A 9,552-nucleotide genomic window follows, 5' to 3' on the forward strand; every position below is an offset into this window, starting at 1 on the left:
TGGGTCAAATATGGACTAACCCAGCTGTTGGGTTAAATTTTTTAATTAAAGTTTTAACCCAAAAGTTGGGTTAGTTCATATTTGACCCAACGTTGGGTTGAAACAACCCAGCATTTTTTAGAGTGTAGGCATGCTAATAAGCAACTAGTTAATAGTGACAACTGGTCCATATGCTAAAGTGTTACCATTCTATGAATTTAATAAAAATGTTTTGGCATGCATTGAAAAAGAAAGTCAATATTAGAGTGGAAAAATGATGCTTTTCAGTTTAATAAAGAAAAACATTTCACAGCTAAACAAGTTGACATTTCTTCAAGACTAATGATGGATGATGCACATTTTTCCACAAAAAAATAAGCATTTAGCATATAGCAAACAGAAATCATTCATCTTTCCCAATTATTAATTAAATCTCTGTTTATTTCCTGTTAATGTTTCTAAATGTTAAACAAACAATGAAGTCAGTGGGTTACATTTCTATTGTTCTATGTTAATGGAGTTTTATTGGACTATTTTAGGTCTGTGTACTGCTGAGGGCGCATCTCATATTCTACTTTAAGACATGTTGGCAGGCAAAGAAGTGCAGCACTGAAATATCCTTTTTGATTTACACCATCTCCATGGATGCCATGGTCTCTCAGGACCCAAGAAAAACATTACAACTTGCCAATCATAAGATTATCCCGAAAGAGCAAACAGCTGGAGACTTGCCTCAACTGCTGGGTCTGATGTTTTCAGTCTTACTGTCTCAAGCAGGTGGTTGTAATTAAGTCAGCGTAATGTGGCCACTAGCTGGCAAAAGAACATGTGACTAATTATTGGGACACAAGCCCAGGTTTATCATTTCCTGAAGCTCTCCTTCTTTAACCTGCATGAGGATTTAAGTTGCCAATCATAGCCCAAAAATGCGGCACCAAATCAGAATAAGCACCTTGTAACCTTCAGTCTCGAGCGATCCTGTTCTCTCCATCAACAAAAACGCAAGCTGGCACATTCAATTTATGTTAAAATAATCAGTAACATGCAAATGATGCTCACACAAAGCATTTACTACCTTTGAATGATGCTCAGTCTTTTCCTCCGGCAGTTTCCAAATACGAGCAGAGATTAGAAAAGGAAGAGATTAGACTTCATGGTCTATTTCATCCATTCTCCAGCCTAATCAGTGGGGAATGATATCACTGCCCTAAATATTTCCTCAGCAGCTTGAATGGAGAAGCGTGTAGTTTCCTCATTAATGACCACACAATGTGACAATACACCGCCTTCCTGTGATCACGTTATCTCATGATTAAAGAAGGCAGTTTCCTTAATGGCCCTGCATTGAACCGAGAAAGCTGACTGACAATCACTGTCTTGCAGAATGATGCCTGGGGCTTCGCAACCCGGCCCTAAAAGCCACAAGATGACTTTAACTTTAGTGACCCAACAAATCTGTTGAAAGCCACAAATGGGTAAAGAAGCCTGGCTGAAACATTTATAGCATCTCATAAAAAAATCACGAGGAGTAAAACTATAAAGTACAGAACATGTCAACTTAATCTGCTATTAAACACCAGGCATATAGTGGCATCTGATGTGGCAGACTTGAAGGAAGAAGTTGTCAAATACATTATGAGGAGACTGGGGAAATGTTCTGGAGAATCGGACATGAATTGTACCTGACATGAACACTGACATACAAATGTTTTTGTCAGTTCAGTTGTGGTTTTGTCACTTTAATTGAAAGCACTGTGGTTCTTAGTCTAGCTGACAGATATGGTTATTTACACACTACCAGTCAAAAGTTTTGGCAGAATTGATTGAATTTCTCAGAATCTGAATACCTTTTTATCTAATAAAAGATAAGCTTAAATGCTTAAATATAGTTTTTTAAAACAAATATAAATAACAAATATAATAGAAAACTGAAATTATACCTAAAGGAAATATTCCGGATGAGTTTGGCCAGATTGTGAAGGAAAAGCATTCAACAAGTCTCCAGCATACACGTGAACCCCTGTTTAAGAATGCACATCATGAAGTTAGTTAAGAAAATGTCCAGAGTGTAAGGAGCTGAAATCCTGTTTAACATTGTTTGGTCAATACATAATTCCCATACTTTACTTCTGTTTAAGGGTTTGGGTTTTTAAGTTTTTATTTTTTGAAATGTTATTCAATAGGGATCTATTCCATTATCAAAAGTGACAGTTAAGACATGCATTATGTTACGTAAGATTTTCTTTTTCAATTAAATGCTGTTTTGAACTTTTTGAATGTTCTAGTCATCAAAGAATACTAACAAAACATGTATTACAGTTTCCACAAAAATATAAATAAAAAAGCAGCACAACTGTTCTCAACTGTGATAATAATAAGAAATATCAGCATATTAGAATGATTTCTGAAGGATCACGTGACACTGAAGACTGGAGTAATGGCTGCTGAAATTTCAGCTTTGCCGTCAAAGGAATGCATTACATTTCAAAATATATTAAATTAGAAAACAGTTATATATTCACAATATTAAAGAAACTGTCTTTTGTCTTTCTGTTTACTTTGCAACTTTACAGATCTTCTTTATGCACCAAGAGCTTGTAACACTCTAAAGAGAAAGGAAAAAATGAAATCGCATCATATGACCCCTTTAAATTAGAAAACAGTTATATATTCACAATATTAAAGAAACTGTCTTTTGTCTTTCTGTTTACTGTCTTCTGAACTGTAGTGTAGTTTTGACTATCAGTCTAAAATGTGGAAAATAGTCATATAAGAAAGAATGACTTGGTGTGTCCAAACATTTGATTCATAATATGTATGTGTATAAAATGTACTAAGCATTTCACATTGCGGGTCTGTATTACTCTTTTTTTACTAAGCTTGTATTGTTAACTGTTTTTTTACACCAGCCTAATGTGTTGTGAAATTACAGACACAATGAATAAAAACATGAATAAATTCTAATGCAGAAACATCTCGGCTCTGCAGAAGCATATTAATATGATGCACTAATGCATAATGCATAAAAATGCATAATGGTGATAAAATCTGGGGGAAAACAACACATAACCCATTTAAGTCCAAATTGTTCATACTGTAATTCTCATCATGTTTGTATTGTAAGGACAGCTTATCTCAGCACATTGAGAAAAAAATTGCTCAATTTTAGTGCTTAGTGCTCAAAGTATCATGCAAGTTCTACTATTAAATCACCATCTCCAAATAGGGAAACACAGGGAAACACTGTACCCATAAGCTTCATTTAGCTTCGGCTATATAAATTACAGGTCATCAGTACAATGTCCAGAATTCAAGACGTGATCCTAAACAGAACAGCCTTTTTAATTAATATTGTATCAGAGAGCAAAGACCTTAAACACACAAAGCTAATGGACCTAAGCCAGCTGTGCTCAATTCACGCTGCTGTGAGTGTGTGTTTGTGTGAATGCATGCTAATGTCCTTGTATGTGTGGGTGGCATTCAAAGACAGAACAACGTGTTTCTTGATCATCTCAAAAGAGCACAGAACAGTAGTGAACATCTTAACACCACTGAACACAGAAAGCGACTAAAACCTACCAAATGCTTTCCACAAAGGAATGTCTGTCTGTAGAATAATGGCTTTTGAGTTTGCTATGTGCACTTGAATACACAGGAGCGACCGCAGAACTGTTACCAAAACCAAAAACCCAGAGGAGGGGGGAAGCAGAGGTGGGGAGTACAGGGAAAAATCTGGGGAATAAACTTCTACTGGAATGAGAAAGAAAAAAAGAGAAAGATCAGAAGCACACAAATATGCCTGAGTCAGGAGTAGTGAGGAGTTTAACTGTGTCAAAGGCAGAAACAGGCCTTTACTATAATGTGAGCCTATGCAGAGAGAAACAACTGTCTGTGTTCAGGCCGTACAAATGTCATAAAGAGAGCAAATCAGATCAACAGAGCTTTTACTCAATAGCTGAGGATACACAACTGTGTGTGCCGCTATCATAAACAGCCCATGGTTTGAGTTTGAGAAATGTTCCTTATTTTTAATTGTCAGCAAAATGCAGTGTTATTATCACAGCAAAAACTGTTGTTACCTGTAAGTTCCTTTACCATATACAGTGAAAAATTATATTACATTTAACAGTTTTAACAGTTAATAGTACATTTAAATGTTAAATGGTTTTTATAAGTTTGAATTACCATATTCTTTTATACATGTACTTTTACTAACATTTGCATAGACACTAAAACTTACAGCATCTAAATGTACGATACTGACGTTTTAACATCTAAAACAAATTATTTATGTATGAACAACTTTAAAGACTTACAAATGAATCCTTATGAGTATTGCAATTGTGGCATTAACATTTTGATTATATTGAATTCAGTTTTCAATCATATTTATTTATTTATAACACAGTTTACTCATTTACTTAATGTTCTGTGATTTCTGCTGCCAGCTCATTTCGAAGGATTACATAATGTTTAAAAAGACTACATTTTAAAACTTTAAAATGAATAACATTTCTGTAATTGTTTAACCATTACTTATCATGTAATATTTATTTAGTTTGCCGTGGGACACAAAAGGCGTTGTCTTAGTCATGCCTCAGTCATTCTTAGTCAGCTCTCATTTAATGGATCGAGATAATATTTTCAACAATTAACAACTTAAATTGTGCTCTGTATCTCACACAAAATTCCATCAGAGATAACTGTGACTGCATCATTCAACGCATCATTATTTGGACTAATTTTGATACCACTTTTGGCATTTTTTCAATAAAATATTGTCAATCAAGTCAATCAAAATATATAAAATGTACATTTTATACCTGTGAATGTTACATATTAATACTTATAAACAAGACCAGGCTGGTGTTCAGCAGTCAGTACCAAATACTAGTAAAAATTGAAGATTATCTGTATCAATTGTGATACATATGCTATATATCGCATGTACAATATATATACAGGCACCAAAATGGCATCCCATAATCCAGCTTATTAAAGTTAAATTAACTGTTTTTTTACCAGCAGGCATTAACAGCAAGCAAGTTCAAGTTATTCTTTGCAAGCTTAAAAAAAGTCACTGTATTCCTCTCAAATAAAAAATCAAGCCCAGTACCAATGTCTACTGCTTCAACTATTCACTAAATAGACTCTTCAAATGAAAGAGTCACCTTAATCACTGAATTTAATAAGCATCTTAAGGAGACCTTGACTCCAAACTAGGGATATGGCGGTATCAAATTTTCATGTTGCGATTAATTGCTCTCCAAACGTCTCTATTATTCTCCTCCTGCTTAATCACTGTACCTGTAGCAAGATTTCTATCTGTAACTAAAATGCAGATATTTAGGAAAATAACATTTTGAATGGACACACCAACAAGATTCCTTCCATATAAAACCTACACTTCAAACTGGAGTGTGGAAAAATCAAGTTTGTAATACATCTAAAATCTGCATTTCCTTGTGGGTGAAGATTAAATAATGAGACACTCGGCTATCTGTAGAGCACAGCTTGTTATATGCATACTTTCACCTCATTATATCCCTGGCACACTAATATTGAAGGAAATTGCCTGAATAATAGATAAGTATTATGCCTAACACAAACAAGCAGTCTGTTTCATCTTGATAAAGAGGTCCTGTTATTTACCAGGGTCAGTGGACATCCCTGTCTTGAATGAACTTTGGAGCCCTCAGCTGCATCCTCTAAAGTTTCTCAAAGCCTTCTAGGACAAAGGCATCTAGCAGCATCTAGTAGTTCTACAGCGGCAGGTCATACTTGACAAGCCTCTTAATTTTTGAAGAATCTATGACCAACGAACACATATTCTTCATGGTAATTAATCTACACAGCTCCTTTGCAAATTTCATATGTCTCAGAGGCAACGAGGCCCCAAAACCCATTACCAGGTGAAGCGCCCCATGTCATATGAATTAGATGAGAGTCCTCCAGCAAATGGGGGGAAAAGCAATTTTCTTTTCAAGGCAATAGATACTCTATCTCATTCCAGATTCTCTGCAGACTACAAACTGCCAGCTCGTGTAGCTCTGATGCCTGAAACTTGGAAGAAAGTGATGGCTTGACCTCCTTTTCTCCCAGGGCCTTCGCTCTGCTGTCAATAAGGGCATTTCACTGGAGGCTGGATAAGAGCTCAGGGTGGAATGAATCACCTGCGCCGATTAGAGATCTGGGAACTGCAGTGGAGATCAAACCAGCCCTGACGACCAGTTCATTTGCCACCATGTCAACTGATATTAATATTACAGCCTGGAGACGGGCCTCTTGCTCTCAACAGGGACTTCCCGCCACGAAGAACCAAAGATTCATTTCCAGTAGCTCAATGCTTTAGTGACTGAACGATTCTGTGTCTGCTCAAGCAGAACAACACAGACTCCCTCTTCCATAACACATCAGTCCACCGCTTCAGTTCTTAGGTTAGTTTGATACACCTCTAAATAATCAATCGGTTCATTTTCATGTCTGTAAAGAGAAATTTCACTGGATAATTATCAACCAATACAAACAATAGCGACCGTTAATCTAAAAAGGAGAAATTGATCCTAAATAAATAATTGTCATGATTCATTTCTTTATCCATGTGAAAAAAATTTAACAAAGAGCATTTAAAAAGTGGGCTAATGAGGTATCACATTGATCTGGCTTTTTCCATAGGACAAAGCTTGTAGATTAGACCAAACACTATCATTTCTAGGCCTCTGATGTCCACATTTTACAATGTGAATCATTTTTAAAAACAAAAGTAAACATGAAGGTCCACCATAACCCCACCCTCAAACATAACTGTTCCATAAGCAGATTGTACGAAAACATACAAATGAGATTTATATGAACTAGCCCAATTCACCAAAACATTATACAGTTACAAACTGCCATGGGATTGTGTTGGTTCTTCTCGAATACCTTGCAATAGCTCAGAGGAATGTAAAGGTTAAGGCTCTAGTCTTACCTCTGAGCCCGTGTTGAGCTGTGCGAGTGAAGTCTTTGAGTGCTTCTGACATCAGCATTTAGCTAAACTACAAAGCCACCAGAGGCTGGCATTAATGGATCCCTCAGAGCCAATATCTTCACGCACAAGTGCCTGACTAATTGAAAACTGGTCGGAGTCTGCTTTGTGGAACAAGTGCAGCAAACCTTTATGTCAGACTACAAAAATAAGGTCCAGAAATAGGTGGACAAATTCACCAAAACCCTCTAATGAATATAGAGTTACAGCACGCATGAAGTTAGACAGTTGGAATGTATGATTTAAGTCCCGTGTACTTACAAATCTTTCAATAACCTCGAGAATATATGGCATGGCTTTGTTTGAAATAATACCCTCTGTCTCAAAGAGAGACTTCACAAATTACTCAGTTTCAAGAACAACAACATAATTGAAAGGTTTGCAAGTTCTTCTCAGTAACACCTGATTAGATAAGATTTGATTGCATGGCAGATCTAGTTACTATATACCACCATATTTGATGTAGTTTGACAGGCTGTGAAGATCATGTAGGCTGGAAAAACAATCTTCTGAAGGCATAGTAGGCTAACAATTAATATTGCTGGTTAAGTGCATACAAAGATTAGAAGATTTCAGAAATATTGAACAGGATACATTAACCTAACCCGGCACTGTTTTTGTTGCTTCTGGAATATGGCCAAAGATAACTCATACATGGTTTTAGTTTTCAGGAAAACCCCCATAATTCATGTCTAATGGTGCACCATTGTTTCAAAGCCTGGAGAATGTCACTCTTTGTTAAAGGGAATGTCAGGGGTTCAATGATTATATCTGAGTTGCTAAACTGATAGATAGATAGATAGATAGATAGATAGATAGATTTATCTCTTTCACTTCACACACTGATGACCGGCGGTCTGAAATAGATGCGGTTTGATTGTTTTAAACTGGCTGGCACTGAACTCACGCCCGTCGGCAGGGCTGCCTCCTCCATCTGCTGACCTGTGCGTCTGGGGGGATAAACTACAGTTATGACGGGACCTCCTGGACAACACACGCTGCCTGCTGTCACACCCCGTGGGAAAACCGCCAGCTTGATGTCTCCTCATCCCACCCAGACTTTCCCCGAGCTTTACTGAACTAACGTTAATTCAATTTAACAGAAACCGCCGGATGGTGACACGCGCCGTCATCGGTGAAATACGAGCGAGTGTAACGTTAGGAAATTGTTTGTTTGGGAGCGAAAGAAGCGCAATGTTAGCTGAATACATAAACGACTGTTTTTAATTCCAAGTGTTTTCTGCCTTCAAGCTTCTCAAACAGTTATTAGGCTACAGTAAACTTACATTTACGTGTAAAAAGCGAGTGAACCCTCGCACCATCTCACTGTAATGTATCAAAACAATACACATATGAGTGTTTATCTGTTTAGTTCTACCCTGCTTAAGAGATAACCATACATGGCAGAGTTTCGAAATTTGAATTAAATGAATAGATAAAGAGAGCTTCGTATCTCACTGACCAGCTATCACAAGTTTGCATTCACGTAAACACCAGCGGAGTTCGGTTTACCGAGAATCTCACCTCACAATCCAAACAACACCCGTTCGTCTTCGCTGTCCTGAGTTCCAGGAGATGAAACGAGGTAAAATGTGATGGGCGTAGGTCTGCGTGAATGAATGCCGACTGAAAAACTGGCGGACCTGTAGATCTGCTCCGAATCCAGAAAAAAACACCGAGCTTCCAGCGTCAGCTAATAAATTCCAGAGACCCCCAAACTGCTGCCCTAATCTCGCGTCCCTCTCGCTGGTAGCGCAGACCAGAGACGCTTTCTACAGTTCAGCCTGGAGGGAGGGACACTCTCTTCTACAACTTCAACGCCCTTCCTTTTTTACTTCTTTCACTCTATTCGCGTTCTGCTGCTGTTAATCAATAGATATGCTATTAGAAATGATATATTAGTGGTGTTGGTACATTCAGGGATTCTCTCTGACTCCTCCCTGAACACCAATTTAGCGCTTTGCTCTGTCAACTCGTGGGCGGAGATTTCATGGTCAAATTGTTTTCACTTCCCTGGCCCCCCTCAACACCACCACAGATGGCGAGTCAGATAAGAAAAGTATCACGATCCCTTTGTCTACATGCTCACAAAGGTCGTGACACTGACATTCCCTGTGGCATACATGATAGGCCTGTCCCACCGCAATTCACATCTAGACCACAACCTCAGTCATAACTTAACCCTCTACAGCACAAATGCATTAAGGGAAGGCTCACAAGTATAAAGTCTATTTTGATGCCTGGATGTACATTGTTATTGGGGGAAGTTGTTTTAAATGTTAGAACTTTTTCTATTTAATGAATTGGTAATTGTTGTATGGTTTAAAATGTGCTTGTTTCCTGGCATGTTCCACTGTGAAAACTCACTATAGCATCATGTTGTCACAAAAGGTCAATGTTTGTTAAATAACATATTTTTTTCCCCTGTGCACCTGAAAATAAAGGTTTCCATTCCACAAAAGGTTCTTTCTAATGGAAATTGCAATGTAACAGAAGTAGCAACAGATTTTTTTTCTTCTGTATTGTGATGAACATCTGAGGGTAAT

The 9,552-nt window shown here is 37.4% G+C and overlaps 1 protein-coding gene across 1 annotated transcript in view; it reads right to left on the minus strand.

The window, feature by feature from the left end:
* LOC107746572 (tetraspanin-18-like) overlaps positions 1-9,020 on the minus strand; it is a 41,158-nt gene extending 32,138 nt beyond the window's left edge. Inside the window, exon 1 of the mRNA XM_016560833.1 lies at positions 8,531-9,020. The gene's annotated coding sequence lies outside the window, so the exon portion shown is untranslated. The remainder of the gene's footprint in view (positions 1-8,530) is intronic.
* Between the last annotated feature and the right edge of the window lie 532 nt (positions 9,021-9,552).

Source organism: Sinocyclocheilus rhinocerous, unplaced genomic scaffold (assembly GCF_001515625.1).
Source record: "Sinocyclocheilus rhinocerous isolate Xijiao unplaced genomic scaffold, SAMN03320098_v1.1 scaffold1160, whole genome shotgun sequence".
NCBI classification, from domain to species: Eukaryota; Metazoa; Chordata; class Actinopteri; order Cypriniformes; family Cyprinidae; genus Sinocyclocheilus; species Sinocyclocheilus rhinocerous.